Genomic DNA, 16249 nt, shown 5'->3' with positions numbered 1-16249 from the left:
CTAAATGACTAAACAAATGGGAAATGTGAGTGCATTATTTGTGGAAGCAGGGGATCTGTGTGTGCACTTTCCCCTGAGGCTTTTCTAGTCAACAGCAGAGAGACAGACAAAGGAAGAGAGAGTCAGAGCAGGTTTCAGGCTCATCTGATGTTCAGTGCATACTGACTCGCAGTTGTGCCAGGAGGGGGCACGGTGGTGCAGAGCTGGCAGCGCAAGCTTGACTTGGCGGTTGTTCTCTGGGGGATTCTGTGCTGAAAAGAGATGTGTGTTTCCGTCCTTCTTTGGACAGCTTCATTGCACTCCATGTGTGTTGACCTCTTTGATTTCAATGTTTCTTGCTGTTGTGGATCTAAAGTCTTTTTCATCTTTAGCGTCTGCTTTCCTTGTCTCATATTAATAAAATAGCTTGTGTGTCCATACAAATAACCTACCGATGCCTTTGAAGAATTCCAAATTAGTAAAATACATATTGCTTGTTTAATTAAAACGATCTCCTCCTGTTTACATGCACTCCTCACATTTTGCAATACTCCTGTCGATAGAAATAATACTCTGTACCTATGACACAGATCCTGCATATTGCTCTTGGCGCAGATATTGTACAACTCCCTTGTATACCAGGAGCATCAGTCAGAAGTTTCTAAGAAAGTCTCGGCGCCTCTCCAAAACATTTCCTTTCAGCAAATCTAAAAATGGAATCCAACCAGTTTATACAATAACTTTTCGACAGACACAAGCACTACATGGGAAGAGGTGGGAGGCTGTCACCAAACAGTTAATCCAGTTAACTGTCTAATACTAAATAGCTCAGTTGGTTGGAGCATGGTGCTGAGAACGCCAAGGTCACAGGTTCTTTTTTTATATATATGCTTTTTATTGAGTTTTCATTTTAAATACAACAACACCAACAAACAAAAACATCAAGTCTTATTACATGTACCCTACTTTATGCTCCGTGGAGCCGTTGACTTCCCTCCTTGCCTTCTGCAAGTTTTCTTATTCCAATCTTTAATTCACAGTTTCATTAGTTAAAGATTACACCATGACATAAGATTTACTTCAGTCCTGCTAACGTCTTCAAATTTCTACAGTTCTCACTTATATAAACCATAAATTTACTCCATTCTTTTGGGTACTTCGTATCCTCCTGACTGCGAATTGTGTGTGTCAGTTTTGCCATTTCTGCGTACTTGACCAACTTTGTCTGCCACTCCTTTACAGTCGGTATCTCCTGTGTTTTCCACTTTTGGGCTATCAAAACTCTAGCTGCTGTCGTCACATACAAATATAGTCTTTGGTCTGTCTTCTTAAAAAGATGTTTAAATATACTTTTCCAAAAAAGCCTGAAGAATTGTTGCTAGGTTTTATGGGAGAGGATATTAAGAAGACAGGCCAAGGTCACAGGTCCAATCCTCATATGGGACAGCTGCATATCCCTGCATTGCAGAGGTTTGGACTAGATTATTCTCAGGGTCCCTTCCAGCTCTACAGTTCTATGATTCTTTATGTATGGAGGAAAAGAGATAAATCACTCGCTCCTCATTGTACCTTTTTCAGGCAGACCAAAATCCTTCTAGCGTCCTGCTCCAAGGACTTCTTTAATCTTTAGGGCTCTCAGTCCTTATCACCAGAAGAGTCCAGCTGGATAAGGCCAAAGGTCCAACTAATTCAGTAGCCTCTTCTCACAGTTACCACAGTGGTATACCTGATGCACAGCTCCCTGCAAGTCAAGGAGACAGAGAGCAGATTTTTATGGCTTGAGAAAGAAAGCAAGTTCCACTAGAGGGCAGTCATGTCTAAATATCAGCAGTAAATCTGCCTGAAAGCAAATAACTGGCGACCACTTATACAGTGGTACCTCTGGTAACGAACTTAATTCGTTCCAGAGGTCCGTTCTTAACCTGAAACCGATCTTAACCTGAGGTACCACTTTAGCTAATGGGGCCTCCCGCCGCCACCGTGCAATTTTTTTTTTTACCTGCATCCTGAGGTAAAGTTCTTAACCCGAGGTACTATTTCTGGGTTGTGGAATCTGTAGCCCGAAGTGTTTGTAACCCGAGGTACCACTGTATTAGATACATTTCTAACCAAGCTCCATGCTGGGACATGTAATTGTCTCTTGGATTAGAATCATGGATAATTGCTCAGTAAATGCACAGTATAAATTGCAATGTGATGTAGCTGTAATCACCACTGGAGCTTGCATTCTCTATTGTTCCTGATTGCTATAATCCCTATAGTGTAGTTTTCAAAAATTTACTCCACATTTTAAAGCCCTGTCCCCAGATGCAATGCCAGTCCTTGGAATGGGATGGTGGGTTTACATCTTCTGTCCTTTACCTCTGACACATAGACCTAACAAGCTGAGTTCTTGGTTTTGCATCAGGGCAGCATGTATAGTCACACTCTTGGAGATGCAAAATCCCATCTCCTGGATTTTCATAAGTTTTTATACCGGCAGATGTGGCAAAGGGGGGGGCAGACAAGGTGGTGATAGCAACTCTGTGGCTGTAGTTTTCTGTGTGCTTTTACATTTTAGCAAAAGGTGCACTAGTTCTTCAAAAGAAAAACATCATTACCCGAATGCATTTCGTTCTGGCTCTACTCAGTATAGAGGTCACATCCACACCACACATTTAAAAAAAGCTATACCACTTTAACACTCATGGCTTCCCCTAAACAATCCCATAGTTTGTTAAGGGTGTTGACCCAATGGATTTCAATGGGAAAATAAAATATGTGCTTACCTTTCTTCCCCTGAAATCAGCTGAACCTGTAGCCTGATCCCATGCATCTGTGCTCAGGCGTAGATCCCCCTGAATTTGAGAGAACTGTCTCATAGGTGTGCATGGGACTGCACCCTTAAAAATGTTTTAATTTGCTTGGATACTGCCCTTACCAAATATAAATGAGACTGCCAGAGGTGGGGAAGGATGGATCTGTCAATTTCAGTTCTTTCTGTTTCTCTTTATTCGGTTCTCTACGTTTCTGCAGCAATTTGTGGTCCCACCCCCAAACCCCAAAAATTAGGTTTCGAAATTAATGTTTCTCTTAAAAAGCTCATTTTGTATGCAGTGTTGCCTAATATACACCCTTTGCCAAAACACATTTCCCTAATATAATGCATGTTTGTGTTATATTCACTGATATATGCACCTTTTGCCTCAGTCTGTGTGTTTTTGTACACATTACTCTGCTAGAAAACTACATTGCAAAATTCAGAGAAGTGCAAATTTCAAATGCAGTTTCTGCATTATTTCAGAAACTGTGAATTTAGAACATTCACCTTTAAGTATGAACTTAATCAAATTTCTTCCCCATCCCTAACCACAGGAGAAAGATGTGCTTGATCTGTTGTCTGCTCTAGTAATTAACATTGAGAACCTAGGCCTGCTTGTTTAGAGTAATCTCCATTGCAGTCAATGTAAATTACTTCCTAAAGTAGCCATTAATACTTGGATGTAAACTGGGACTCAGCTAGACTGGTAAAGAAAAAGCAATTTGTATGTGTTGTATGTGCGATATGACATTGTGCCAATAGATGGCGACGTGGACTCCCGATTTTCTCTACCTGTTTTCCTTGTTTAAATTTGAAACACTTTAGACTGAAATGCTTCTTTGATGTGCCTAGATCCAGCCCTGCTGTCTTTTCCAGGAGAGTACTGGCATGGGGGAAAGGGGTGGGGCAGGGGAGACTGAGGTTTTGATTTATGGTGCCCTGCCCAGCCTCAGTTGCTGCCAGAATCCAAATAAGAAGCCAGAGGGAGGCATTTCATATATTTTTTCTATACCAGGAGGTGCTTGCATGTGGGAAAATAAAACGTTATAGAGGCAGGCAGGATGTAGCTGAGCCACAAAATTCTTGGCTTTCATATGGACAACAGTGCCAGTTCACCCTAGAGAGAAGGATGAGCGAAACTTATGCCATGGACAAAAGGAATATGTGGGATAGGTAAAGGTAAAGGGACCCCTGACCATTAGGTCCAGTTGTGACCGACTCTGGGGTTGCGGCGCTCATCTCGCTTTATTGGCCGAGGGAGCAGGCGTAGAGCTTCCGGGTCATGTGGCCAGCATGACTAAGCTGCTTCTGGCGAACCAGAGCAGCACACAGACACGCCGTTTACCTTCCCGCCGGAGTGGTACCTATTTATCTACTTGCACTTTTATGTGCTTTTGAACTGCTAGGTTGGCAGGAGCAACGGGAGCTCACCCCGTCGCGGGGATTCGAACAGCCGACCTTCTGATCGGCAAGCCCTAGGCTCTGTGGTTTAACCCACAGTGCCACCTGTGTCCCTATATATGGGATGGAGTACACATTATTTGCAGTCTTTGATAAGCAGTCTTACCACCTTTTTTTACTGGGCATGCTCCTGTGCCTTTTAACAGCAGCCTGACAGATTTAACAGCAGAAATGCATCATGTCTTCATGCCAAGAATAGGGTTGCTCAGTGCTAGTTTTCTAGAAACCGAGGTGCCGGAACTCACCACAAATACCTCTCTTGTTCTCTTATCATGGCAATGGTGCCCAACCGAGAGGTGCCAGAATTCAGTTCCAGCTGGAAAAAAGCCCTGGCATCACTTCAATCCCTGTGTGTCAGGCTGCTCTGAAAGGCACAGGAGCAGGGCGAGTTTAAAAGATGGCAACATGAGACTTGCTTAATTATGAAGAGCCTATGGAGGGTGTGCTAGGGGAACAAAGGAACTGGAAAGGACGGCAAATGGTTTGCTGAAAATGCCGGTTATCTTTTTATTTGTGGCATTTTTAATTTGTTTTGACATTGTTTCTCCTAGAGTAAGAGGAAAGAGGAGTAGAGAAATGTAAGAGACAATCTGAGAGTGGGGTCTATTTTAAGCACACACACCCTCACACTTCTCATTTAGAAATGCTTCTTCAAACCCTAAAATAATCCACGGCAAATGACAAAAGGAGCACCAGATGGTTAAAGAATCACCATGGAGATAATCCAGTGGAATGGTATCTAAGAGGAGTGCAAACAAGATTAAGGCGAGATCTGAAATGGCAAAATTGCATCCTAGAAGTAGCTCAGAGGAAGACTTTTGGCCTGTCCCCCAGCGTACATCCTGCATCAGTGCAGAGGGGTGACAGAACAAAGCGGTGACCATTTGCGGAGTGAGTCAAAGGAGCTGACAAGCTCACTTGCTGCTTGTCAAGGCCTGTATTATGAGGCTTGGCTTATTCATGAGAGCCCTCCAGAACTGTATCAGCTTTGTGAACACCACCCTACCCTGCTCAACTCACCTGCGTTCTCAGGTGGAAAGTGTGTGCCACCTACATATTGTCCCTGTGAAGGATGGTCCCTCAATGTCAGGAAGCCACGAAGAGGTTCTAAAGGATGGGGAAACTGTGGTCCTCCATATGTGGCTAGAGCACAACTCAGGTGATACCTCGACCACTGGCCTAGGGCTGGTGGGTATAGTCCAGTAACATCCAAGACTTCTTAGTATAGGGTTTCTGTCAACAGTTCTGCTGCCACCCCCATTCTGGAGAACAGCATCCCTGTTGAGATTTGTCCTTTCTGGAAACAATTTGAGACATTTTTTTTTAATCCTACCAGCTTTTCCAGCTTAAGTATTTATTCTGTATATCTTACTTGCTGGAGTGGGTGGGTTTGGTATTGTTTTTAAAGCTATTTTTAGTTGTTTTGAATTGGCTCGAGACTCGTGTGGAAAGCTACCCACAAATTAATATAATAGGTACAACAGCACAGGTGGGCAGTTCTTTCCCTGGTGACTTGCTTTCCCTCTGTGTATGTGGAACTAGACAGGACAGTTGTGGAAATAGCAGGCAGGGGAAAAACCTCAGTGACTTGGGCTGGATCTAGACACACCAAAGGAGTGTTTCAGTTTAAAGCATTGTAATTTTAATCAGGGAAAACAGGTAGAGAAAAACAGGACTCCACATCGCCATCTGGCGGCACAATGTTATATGGCATATAAAGGTAAAGGGACCCCTGACCATTAGGTCCAGTCGCGACTGCCTCTGGGGTTGCGGCACTCATCTCGCTTTATTGGCCGAGGCAGCCAGCGTACAGCTTCTGGGTCATGTGGCCAGCATGACTAAGCCGCTTCTGGCGAACCAGAGCAGTGCACAGAAACGTCGTTTACCTTCCCGCCGGAGAGGTACCTATTTATCTACTTGCACTTTGACATGTTTTCGAACTGCTAGGTTGGCAGGAGCAGGGACCGAGCAACGGGAGCTCACCCCATCGTGGGGATTCAAACCGCTGACCTTCTGATCGGCGAGTCCTAGGCTCTGTGGTTTAACCCACAGCACCACCCGCGTCCCTTACTATATGGCATATACAACGCATATAAATCACTTTTTCTTTACCAGTCTAGCTGAGTCCTTGGCCATGCAGACAGCACCAAGACAGGAGGGAGACAGAAAGTGAGGAGTTTGGAGAAGGCTTGTTTACTAAGGGTAGAAAAATAGCCACAAAACTGGTATGGCACCATGGAAGAGAAAGAACTCCAGGTGCAGTTTATTATAAGCCCAATGAATTTTGGAAAATTCTTTCTTCAGGGGCATGCTTTAGCAACAGTTCTCATGCTGAAGGAATACTGCATACCGCTGCGAAAAAATACTGGGTTTATAATAAACTACATGTTTAGCATCTAGAGTTCTTCCTCTCTCTTTTTTGCTTGCTGCATAAAAAGGCCTTTGCTTTACACAACTCCTACCTGAATCTTTAGTCCAAAAATGGGGAAACCAGCAGCACTGCAGGTATTGTTGGACTCCAGGTCCCTTCAGCCCCAGACAGCATGGCCAGCGGTCAGGGGTGATGGGAACTGGAGTCCAGCAACTTCTGGAGCACTACTTGAGTGGTCACAAACACCACACAAAGCGGTGGCAGCACTGCGGCGCACAAAGGGCTTGCCTGCAGGAGTTGCACCAAGCCCCAACACACACACCCTTCTCCTCCTAAGGCTTTCCCCTCCCTTATGGGAGTTCTGCACTGGCACAGCAAAATACCACAGGAGGGGGCTGGCATTTCTGTTTGTTCGCCCACAGTGGAAAGCTTCATCCAAAGCCTCATCACCAGATTGTCAACACCAGTGCCAGGCTTTGATCATCTGTCCAGGGCACAGATGGGAAACCAGAGGCTTCCCTTTTCCCTTTTACACAGGCAGCTCCAGATCCTGAAGGGAAGTTTTCAGCCTGGGAATATTCGTGCGGAGCACCAGTTTGCTCTTGCGGTTCCTTTTGCAGCCGGAAATACATGTGTCAAATCCTGCTGCTGTTGGCTAATGGCCATCACTGGACTGGCTCCTCTCAGTTCCTCTCTGTACCTCCTTTCTCATGAAAACAATTGTTGAGTACATTGGCTGGGATTAAAGGCCCTTTACGTATTTCTAAACCACCCCATAATCAAAGTTCTCTCTTCAGAAATTGACATAAGGAACCCAAAATGACAAAAATACAAATGCGGCATAAAACCAAATGGCAGAAGAGCTTAAAATTAACCAGTACTACTCACAGCACAACAAGCAGAGTTAAAACTTGCAAAAATTCAGAACTGTCAACGCCTTAAAAGCCTCTAAAAAGTTATTAAATACCCTTTAGAAGTCTTCACCAACACTGAAAAGGAGATCTTCTCTTGGGCGGGTGTTCTGCAGGACAGACCACAGACTAGATTCTCTTGCAAGCAGCCACCCTCTGAATCTAGTCATGGACGTTCAAACAGGGGCCTCCAATTATGACCATGAGGTCTGGGAAAATATACATGGAAGGAGGTGATCCTTCTGGAGGGCTTTAAACATTAAAACCTGTACTTTTGGTTGGCATCACTGGAAACATGTAGGAAGTTGCATTATATTATATTTGCCCATTTAGCCTAGGGATGGAGGAGACATTCAATTTGATTTGTATTTATAGCTGAACCTATCAAATCCGCAATTTATGAAACAATACATGAACTAAAATATTTTGAGCACTACATGCACATGTGTCGTTTGTACGTTGTTTCCAATGCACGGAGGCAAGGCAGGGTTAGGATCAGAATGAACAGGTGTGATCTTGCTGCTCCTCCACATGTTGATGGTGTCCATTTTGTCTAGAGTATGAACAGGGTCTCAGATGTTGCTGTTTCTTAGAGGCTCCTACACTATATCTCCTAAAATCTAGGACCTCAATCAGTGCCTGTATTCATGCTGTTGTTATATCTCATTCTTGAAAACGTGTTGGTTACATTAATGGAAAAGAAATGGGGTGGGGGGGAGAAGAACCCACAAAACCACCTTCTTTGAACTTGAGTGCACTTGAGGCTATGAATTACATTTCCATGCCCTTTTGGCTAAATACCTTATGATATACAATGTGCTCTCAACAGGGATATTGTTGCTTCAAAGTCCAGATTCCATCTGGAAGTGATCCAAAATCTTGTTGGCTGGGCCTGGGAGAGAATAATTTCTGTTCAGTGAAATACATCCCACCCACCCCCCTTCCCTGCTTGGCAAAGGAAACCTTTTTGGAAACACATTTCTGCATGTTAGCATTAACAGAAATACTGTTTTGTTTTGTTTTTTTATTATACTGCTGTCCTTGGTATGAGCCAGACAAGTTGTGCAGACACGGCTTGTTGTAAAAGGACCTCTTTAATCAAGAGTTACAATGGTATGCATTAATTACTGTAACCTCTGTTTCCAGTGCAGTAATTTGCTACATGATCCTTTTCACTATGTTGTGATTTACCACAAGGGAAATGAACTGCTTTAAACTATCCAAACCAATCCACCAGTTTCCTTCTCTGAAACAATTACTTGATTAGCTCGATTTAGGACTTTATTGATTTCAGACATTGCAAGTCTCTTGTTCCTCACATAGGACCGAGACGTTGGCTTTTGTTTGCATAATGTTTCTCTTTAGTGCTTCCTTCTCTGCTATGCAACCTTGCAGATCAAAGTGAATATATTCTTGCAGTAATTCGAAACGTTGGCTACATTAGTTCCAAAAATTAGAAGTAGGATTGACTGGATTGATTGTCAAAAGTCCTGATATGTGGTATAAAATTACCAGAAGGTCACATGTTTGGACCAACTCTCCCTCTTTGCACGAGCTGTTAGATTCCCTGAAAAGAAAGTATCCCTGGGCGCCTTTGGATGGCCTGTTGACCCATGCATCATTCATCCTGATTTTCTTGCACAAAGCTTACAAGGTTGTTAATACTCTGCCCAGTCTTTACTGAGCATGTGCTCTTTGTTTATGGGATGGTTATAGCACAACAAGCATTCCTCTAAATCTTCCGGAGATTTGCTTGCAGAGGGTTTACCAGGCTTCTCTTTAACCATTTGCTCATCCCACGATTTGTAGTGCTTTTCCCCAGCACTTTCTGAACCACTAAAAGTCATATTTTTTGGGGGGTGGGTGGAGTGGATTTGTTGTGCTGGGATGACAGAGTTCTTTGGTCCACTTTAATTGTGCAAGCCTAAACCTCTGGTATGCACTTGAATCCCACATGCAAAATACTGACAATCTGGCGGCGTCCACACAACGAAGACTTTCAAAAATGTGTTTAGTAAGTTCTGATTGGAGGGGGCAACAGTACATTGCACTGAGGTCACCTGTTGCTCACAGATCTCACCATGGACTTGATACTTGAGTCCTGGCTTCCCACGTTGTATCACAAAAATGGTATCAGAAATTTGAGGCTGCTTTATTTACCTTTTTACAAAGTTTTATTGGTTTTATAGTAAAATGACATTAATAAACACTAAGAAAACCTGTAGGGTGTTACATGTATACATTGGTCGCATACAAGGGGGGGAAAGTGGAGCTGGGAGACTGTCAAATAACTAAGTCATTGAATACTTTGCCAAGACTTCAACTATCCGTGACAAAACCTCACCATAAGTAAGCATGAGTGGCTGGAGGTCTGACATTAACATCACTTCTGTTTACATAGCTGATATATGGGAACCATACCTTGTCAAAATGATCGTGTTTAGTTTGGCCTCTGACACCCTTTCTGTGTTGCATCAAATGCTCAGGAAGAGCCAGCTCCCAAATTTTCACATCCCATCCCATCCGAGATGGATCTTTGGAGTCTTTCCAATGAGAGGCAATCTCTAAACAGGCAGCAGTAAACAGTATGGCAGTTAGGCCCTTATGTATAAGGGGAGTGTGTAGATCAGCATCCAGTTTCACAAGGGCTAAAGCAGAGTTTGGGTTCAATGACTGACCAATAAGGCCGTCACTTTTCTGCAGTCCTCACATCCGATGTCACACCTGAATGAGACCTAAAATCTAGTTCATTCAGAACAAGCCCTGGAAGAAAGGAAAGGGATGTATGAACAGAAGTTTCTATCCTGTCATTACATGGGATATTGTCAGCTGTAGGTCAGCATGGAGACTCAGATACAAGCAATAAAGCTAATTCTTTATTCAAGGAAACAGAATACAAGCAGATAAACCTATGGCAAGACTGGCCCCAGGAAAGCAGTTGCCAGAACTGTCCCTCCCACTTCCCCCTAAGGTTCCTCCCCAGCCATTGGGGAGGGGCTCTCTGTGCTCTCTGCTCTGCTGCATGCAAATCTTTCCATGCCCTTCGAGATAAGGAAGCATGGGGGCTGAATACAGTAGGACTGGCAGGCTCCTGTTGCAGATTGAGCCCCCCCTCCCCAGCTGTCCTAGGTCTGCAGTGCTTTCTGCCCCTTCTTCCTCTCTCTCACTCAAGCCTGTTGCTTGTTCAGCATGCTACCATTCTGTCCCACCCCCCCTACATCCTCTGACCTGTGTCCCACCACCACTCCCCTGGCTCTGAACCTTGCTCTTCTGAGGTTTCCCTAGGGGGTTCTCCAGCTGAAACCTCCCACCACTCCTCATCGGCCAGCCAGCCCCTGACAGATACAGACTTGAGGATAGGATTGCTCCAACTCCCCATGGATTGATGGTGGACAATGCTAGACTTGCAGGAAAAACTGATTCAGCAATACTCTTCGGCTGGCAGGAGGGCGCTGCAGACATAACGTGTATGCTAGCAAAACCCAACCAGCATAAGGGAAGGGTGGCAGGCGGGGAAGCAGACCTTAGTCAGAACCCAATGCTTTATTGAGGGCAAGTCCCACTTCTGATAAAGGTATGTTTCTCACTCCTGCAAAAAATGTGGCATCAGTTGGAAAACTCCCACTAGAGTCAACAAAAGAACTAGCCCCCCCCATATGATTTGCATATAACTCCTGCACCCAGCCAGAGCATACCAGCAGGGGTACCTGCTGATGATCTGCTTTGCATGCATCATGTTCCAGGTTCAGTCCCTGGCATCTCCAGGGAGGGCTGGGAGATGCCTGCCCAAAACCCTGGAGAGCCGCTGCCAATTTGTGTAGACACTACTGAGCTAAATAGATTAATGGTCTGAGCCAGGATCAGGCAGCTTCCCATATAAGGCTTCCTAGCCAGGAAGCACGTTCAGATGATTTGAATGGCTCCTTCTCCCAAGGAAGTGTGTAATTAGGGTGTGTATTTTATCCACAAGGAAATCAAGTGCGGTTCTTCCTATGGCTAAAATGTAAATGTTTAGCCGAGCCTCTGACCAGAGGGAACTGTGCAATAATTGCGGAGGTTACCACCCTTTCTTGTTTGTTTTCTTTAGAAACACATGCTCGTTCTCTAGCCTGGAATGATGGCTGGCTTTGGCCTAGACCATGTGAATGTATACTGTGAAGTGAGAAGCCATCTCTAATCTCTAGGGAGAGATAATGTGTGGCTGCTGTACTATTGGCTTGAGAGTTAATTGCTACTCTGCTCCAGAGTGATGTTCCTTATACAAGCATCCTCCAGCTTTGGACTGTGGTTTCTGGGCAATGCTGATTGATGCTTCAGGGATTCCTCCACGTCTGTCAGCCCCAGTATATCCTGCATCAGCAAATTCTAGTGCTGTCCTTCCCTTGGGAAGTTCCACTGTCTATATATTGACGGAGAGAGGGAGATTGATGAAGATAAGATAAGAGATACAGGGAGCAGGGGAGAGAGAAGGGGCTTGAGGGAGAGATTCTTGCCCTCCCTCTTGCCCACCAGGGATGTGTGACATCTGTGTGCAGAGGAATCTAATTCAAATAATTTTTTTCTATGCAGATTTTCATGGGGAAATGGCAGCCATTGCCACTTGTGCTGCCAATCTGTCAATATTAATGACTTATAACTTCAAGTCATGAGGGACGCGGGTGGCGCTGTGGGTTAAACCACAGAGCCTAGGACTTGCCGATCAGAAGGTCGGCACTTCGAATCCCCGCGAGGGGGTGAGCTCCCATTGTTCGGTCCCAGCTCCTGCCAACCTAGCAGTTTGAAAGCACGTCAAAGTGCAAGTAGATAAATAGGTACCACTCTGGCGGGAAGGTAAACGGCATTTCCGTGCGCTGCTCTGGTTTGCCAGAAGCGGCTTAGTCATGCTGGCCACATGACCCGGAAGCTGTACGCCCGCTCCCTCGGCCAATAAAGCAAGATGAGCGCCGCAACCCCAGAGTCGGTCACAACTGGACCTAATGGTCAGGGGTACCTTTACCTTTACTTCAAGTCATGGCTGCGTGTGCATTGTACCCGTCGCAGTCACACTGCATCATGCAGCTTGTAGTCTTGGCAGAAAGATTATCATGTGATTCCGCGGGACTTATTTGCAGCATGAAAACTTTAAAATATTGCAGGGAGGAAAACATCATGAGGATACAGAATCCCTCTCAGCATGGCATCAAAGCTCAACCACTTTCCAGTGAAAAAGAATGCATTGGATAAGTCTGTCAGCTTTTTCAGGATAGTAACCCATTTTCAAAGGGGCTGAAAATCTCCAATGGAATCCCAGTTTGATTGTACTTGGGTGACAGCGATAGTGTCTGCCATGAACTGACTGCAAAGAATGGTGCCCTGGCTGTGTGTGAACTCACATTTAATGATACACTGATGAACCCATTGCTTCCAACAGTTCCCTTGGAATGTCTTTGCTGTTTGTGTTTTCCAAATCAAATGGATTTGACAGACGTTCTGACCACTGCATACCAGTGTAAAACTACGCAGTCTGCTTCTCTGCAAGTTTCTTGCAGACACTCTTCCCATTTCCTCTCTTGTGGTGGAGCCAGCTGGCGACCTTAAAGCGGCATGCCTGCAAAAGTCCCAGATCTTGAAGCAAGAGAACCTTTTTTGCCTTTTAGACTGGATGGGTCTTCCCTCTGTATTGCAGATGTCTACTTCAGTGCTGTTTCTCCATCCTTATTGTGCATTTATAGTGATACATGCTCACAAATTGTATAGGGAGATTGCTGCTTTCAATGCTGCTTGCCCCTGTTAAAGTTCAGGGGCAGACATTTCCTACCAGCACCTATTCTGTAAATTGCTGCTGAAATCTGGTCACCTTTTATACCACAAATATGCTGTGGTGAGGGAGGTTGCTCTGCTTTCGTTGTGCTTGTTAGGAGTAAAGTGACAATGCTTGCAATAAATACCTGGATCAGTAGAGGGATTCATGTTCACCTCTGTAGATGACAAGCTGTGCAGCACTGGCATTAGCATTGGGCCAAGTAAAAAGGTGCTTAAATGCCACTTTCAATCCATAGCCCGCCACATTTCAGAAGGCGAAATCGGGACACACACACCCAGCACCATCCCCATCGCTTGCCCGCTTGCTTGCTTGCTTTCCCCTTGCATCTTCTCCCGCCTCCACCACGGCCTCCCGTGGTGGTCAGCACAGCCTCCCCAAGGCACTTTGGCACAACCCTTTGATGATTGCCAAAGCCCCTTCCCGGAAGGTGATCATGAAAAGGTCACAACAGAGCGAAGCCACTTTGGCGCAACCCTTTGACGGCCGCCAAGCAATCCCAGAAGGCACACTGACTCACACCAGGGTGCCAGTCTTAAACGGGACCTTCCAGAAGCCAGAATTGGCTTCTGTGATCTGGGATGTCCCGCTTAAACCAGAACAGTTGCGGGGTAGGTCCATGTTCTTGCAGCTCTTGCACATCTAATAATTATTTGGGCTCATTTTTGGACATATCTCGTAATTGCCTTTAAACACTGTGCTCTGGGACTCAGAATACATCAGATTAGACGTTTGGCCTGGTGCACAAACCTTTTGGTTGTTTCTCTGGACCTTATGGAATGCAGGCTTCCTGTTTCACCAGCAGGTCAGGACTTTCAGTGTGGCCAGAGAATCGCCTAAACACAATTAGGCTGACACTGCTGGTTGCTGAAATCTCTCCCTCCCCTCCCCTGCTCTCACAACTCAGTGGAGATGCCGGCAACGTCCCTTGCTTTTCATTTCTGTTTCATTTGGGACAAATTCAATCTGATAACGTTACCCACAATATGTCTGTTCCCTTAAGAAACTTGGAAACATTCCAGGGAGCTTTGTGGGTCAGTTAACAGGATGTGCGCAAGGCCAACTTGACCGCACAAGCATTCCAAGCAATTGCTGGAGGTGTGATTTGTTTTTGTAAGGGCAGCAGTTCACCCTGTGGTTCAAGGTGGCCAAGGGAAATGGCGGCAGGATGCAATCTAGGCACCCACAGGACACTTCTTGTGATTGTATAGAGGAACTCCTCTCAACTTGCTGGTGTGCAACACTGTGCGTTCTAAAGGATGCACCAGAATCCTTTCCAACAATTCAGGGGACCCCAAGATACAGCTCTCATATCCATGCTAAAAAAACATTGCAGAGGATCTGGCAGTGCAACTCTGGGCTGACACATACTATCTTACATTAGCTGCCCTTGAGTTATGCTACAAGATACCTGGGAAGTCATGTGTGCTGCCTTTCGTAAGAGGTTTCTTCTCTTTAATGTTAGAGCATCCTGGAATATTTTTTTTAAAGCACATACAGCTTTCCCTTGCAACAAGGCTATTTTCACAACAGCAGCAGCCGAGCCTCCCCACCTCCCTTATGAGGATTTCACATTATTGTGGCTAGTTTGGACTAGTGCACTAACAGAGGAAAACACCTGGGTTTTTGAGGCCCCAAGTAGACTAGAAATCTATCTGAAGCAAAGTAAGTGATGTGCCAAAAAAGTTACATTAGTTATCTATCCTATTATAGCAAAGTGCCTTTGGCCTTAAAGTACCTATACAGTGGTACTTTGGTTCTCAAACTTAATCCGTTCCAAAACCAAAGCGTTCGAAAACTCACAGCTCTACCTCTCTTTTAAATCAGAACCAGTGAAGGCGGTGAAGGTCCTGTGTGAGTGTCTGGAGGCGGTTGGAGGATGGATGGCGGCTAACAGATTGAGGTTGAATCCTGACAAGACAGAAGTACTGTTTTTGGGGGACAGGAGGCGGGCAGGTGTGGAGGATTCCCTGGTCCTGAATGGGGTAACTGTGCCCCTGAAGGACCAGGTGCGCAGCCTGGGAGTCATTTTGGACTCACAGCTGTCCATGGAGGCACAGGTCAAATCTGTGTCCAGGGCAGCTGTTTACCAGCTCCATCTGGTACGTAGGCTGAGACCCTAAAATGAAAGCAATATTTAATGTACTGTACTATAAAATAAATAAGACAGTATTGCAGATGATAAAAATTAAAATTATTATTTTTTTCTTACCTGCACTGATGATAGTCATTCTTTGGATGAGGGACTTTATCCATTTCCGCAGTCACACAATAAATCAATCAATCAGTAGCTGAACTGGGTTCCACAGAGTAACAAAAACAAATTAACCAAAAAAAAGCCTCAAAAACAAAAAAAGCAAAATAAATAGCAAAAACAAAAGCGCCAAACTTAATCTGTTCTGGAAATCCGTTTGACTTCTGAAATGTTCGAAAACCAAGGCGCAGCTTCTGATTGGTGCAGGCGCCCTGGAAATAATAGCCGACAACCGCATCAGATGTTTGGCTTCCGAAAAACATTTGAAAACCAGAACACTTACTTCTGGGTTTTTGGCATTGGGGAACCAAGGTGTTTGAGTACCAAGGTGTTTGAGAACCAAGGTACCACTGTATGTAAAATAGGAATAATAAAAGCCAGGTTTCACAATAATGTTTAAAAGATTGTGCGTAGTAGGTGCACAAGGATTCCCTGATCTCCTGACTTGAACCTCCTGTTTTAATTGCAGTTTTGACTGTTTTACTTATGTGCTGTTTTAATGGACTTGTCTTGCTGTCCATTTTACTTGATGTTTATTTTTAATTTTTAATTGACATTGTTTTATTGTGTATTTTAATTACATGTTGAGAGAGAGAATTTAGTTTCATACTTGTGAACCACTTAGAAGCCACCTTGGCAATTAAGCTGTATATAAACACACACACACACCCCA

General features: G+C 44.7%; 1 long non-coding RNA gene across 1 annotated transcript in view; it reads right to left on the bottom strand.

Moving 5' to 3' along the window:
• Positions 1 to 869: 869 nt before the first annotated feature.
• Positions 870 to 16249, bottom strand: part of LOC310689090 — a 33436-nt gene continuing 18056 nt past the window's right edge. Inside the window, exon 3 of the long non-coding RNA XR_014517302.1 lies at positions 870 to 1720. This is a non-coding gene — a long non-coding RNA (uncharacterized lncRNA). The remainder of the gene's footprint in view (positions 1721 to 16249) is intronic.

The sequence above is a fragment of the Podarcis liolepis genome (assembly GCF_965112155.1).
Source record: "Podarcis liolepis genome assembly, chromosome: 11".
Taxonomy (NCBI): Eukaryota; Metazoa; Chordata; class Lepidosauria; order Squamata; family Lacertidae; genus Podarcis; species Podarcis liolepis.
This window is presented reverse-complemented; position numbering and strand designations above follow the sequence as displayed.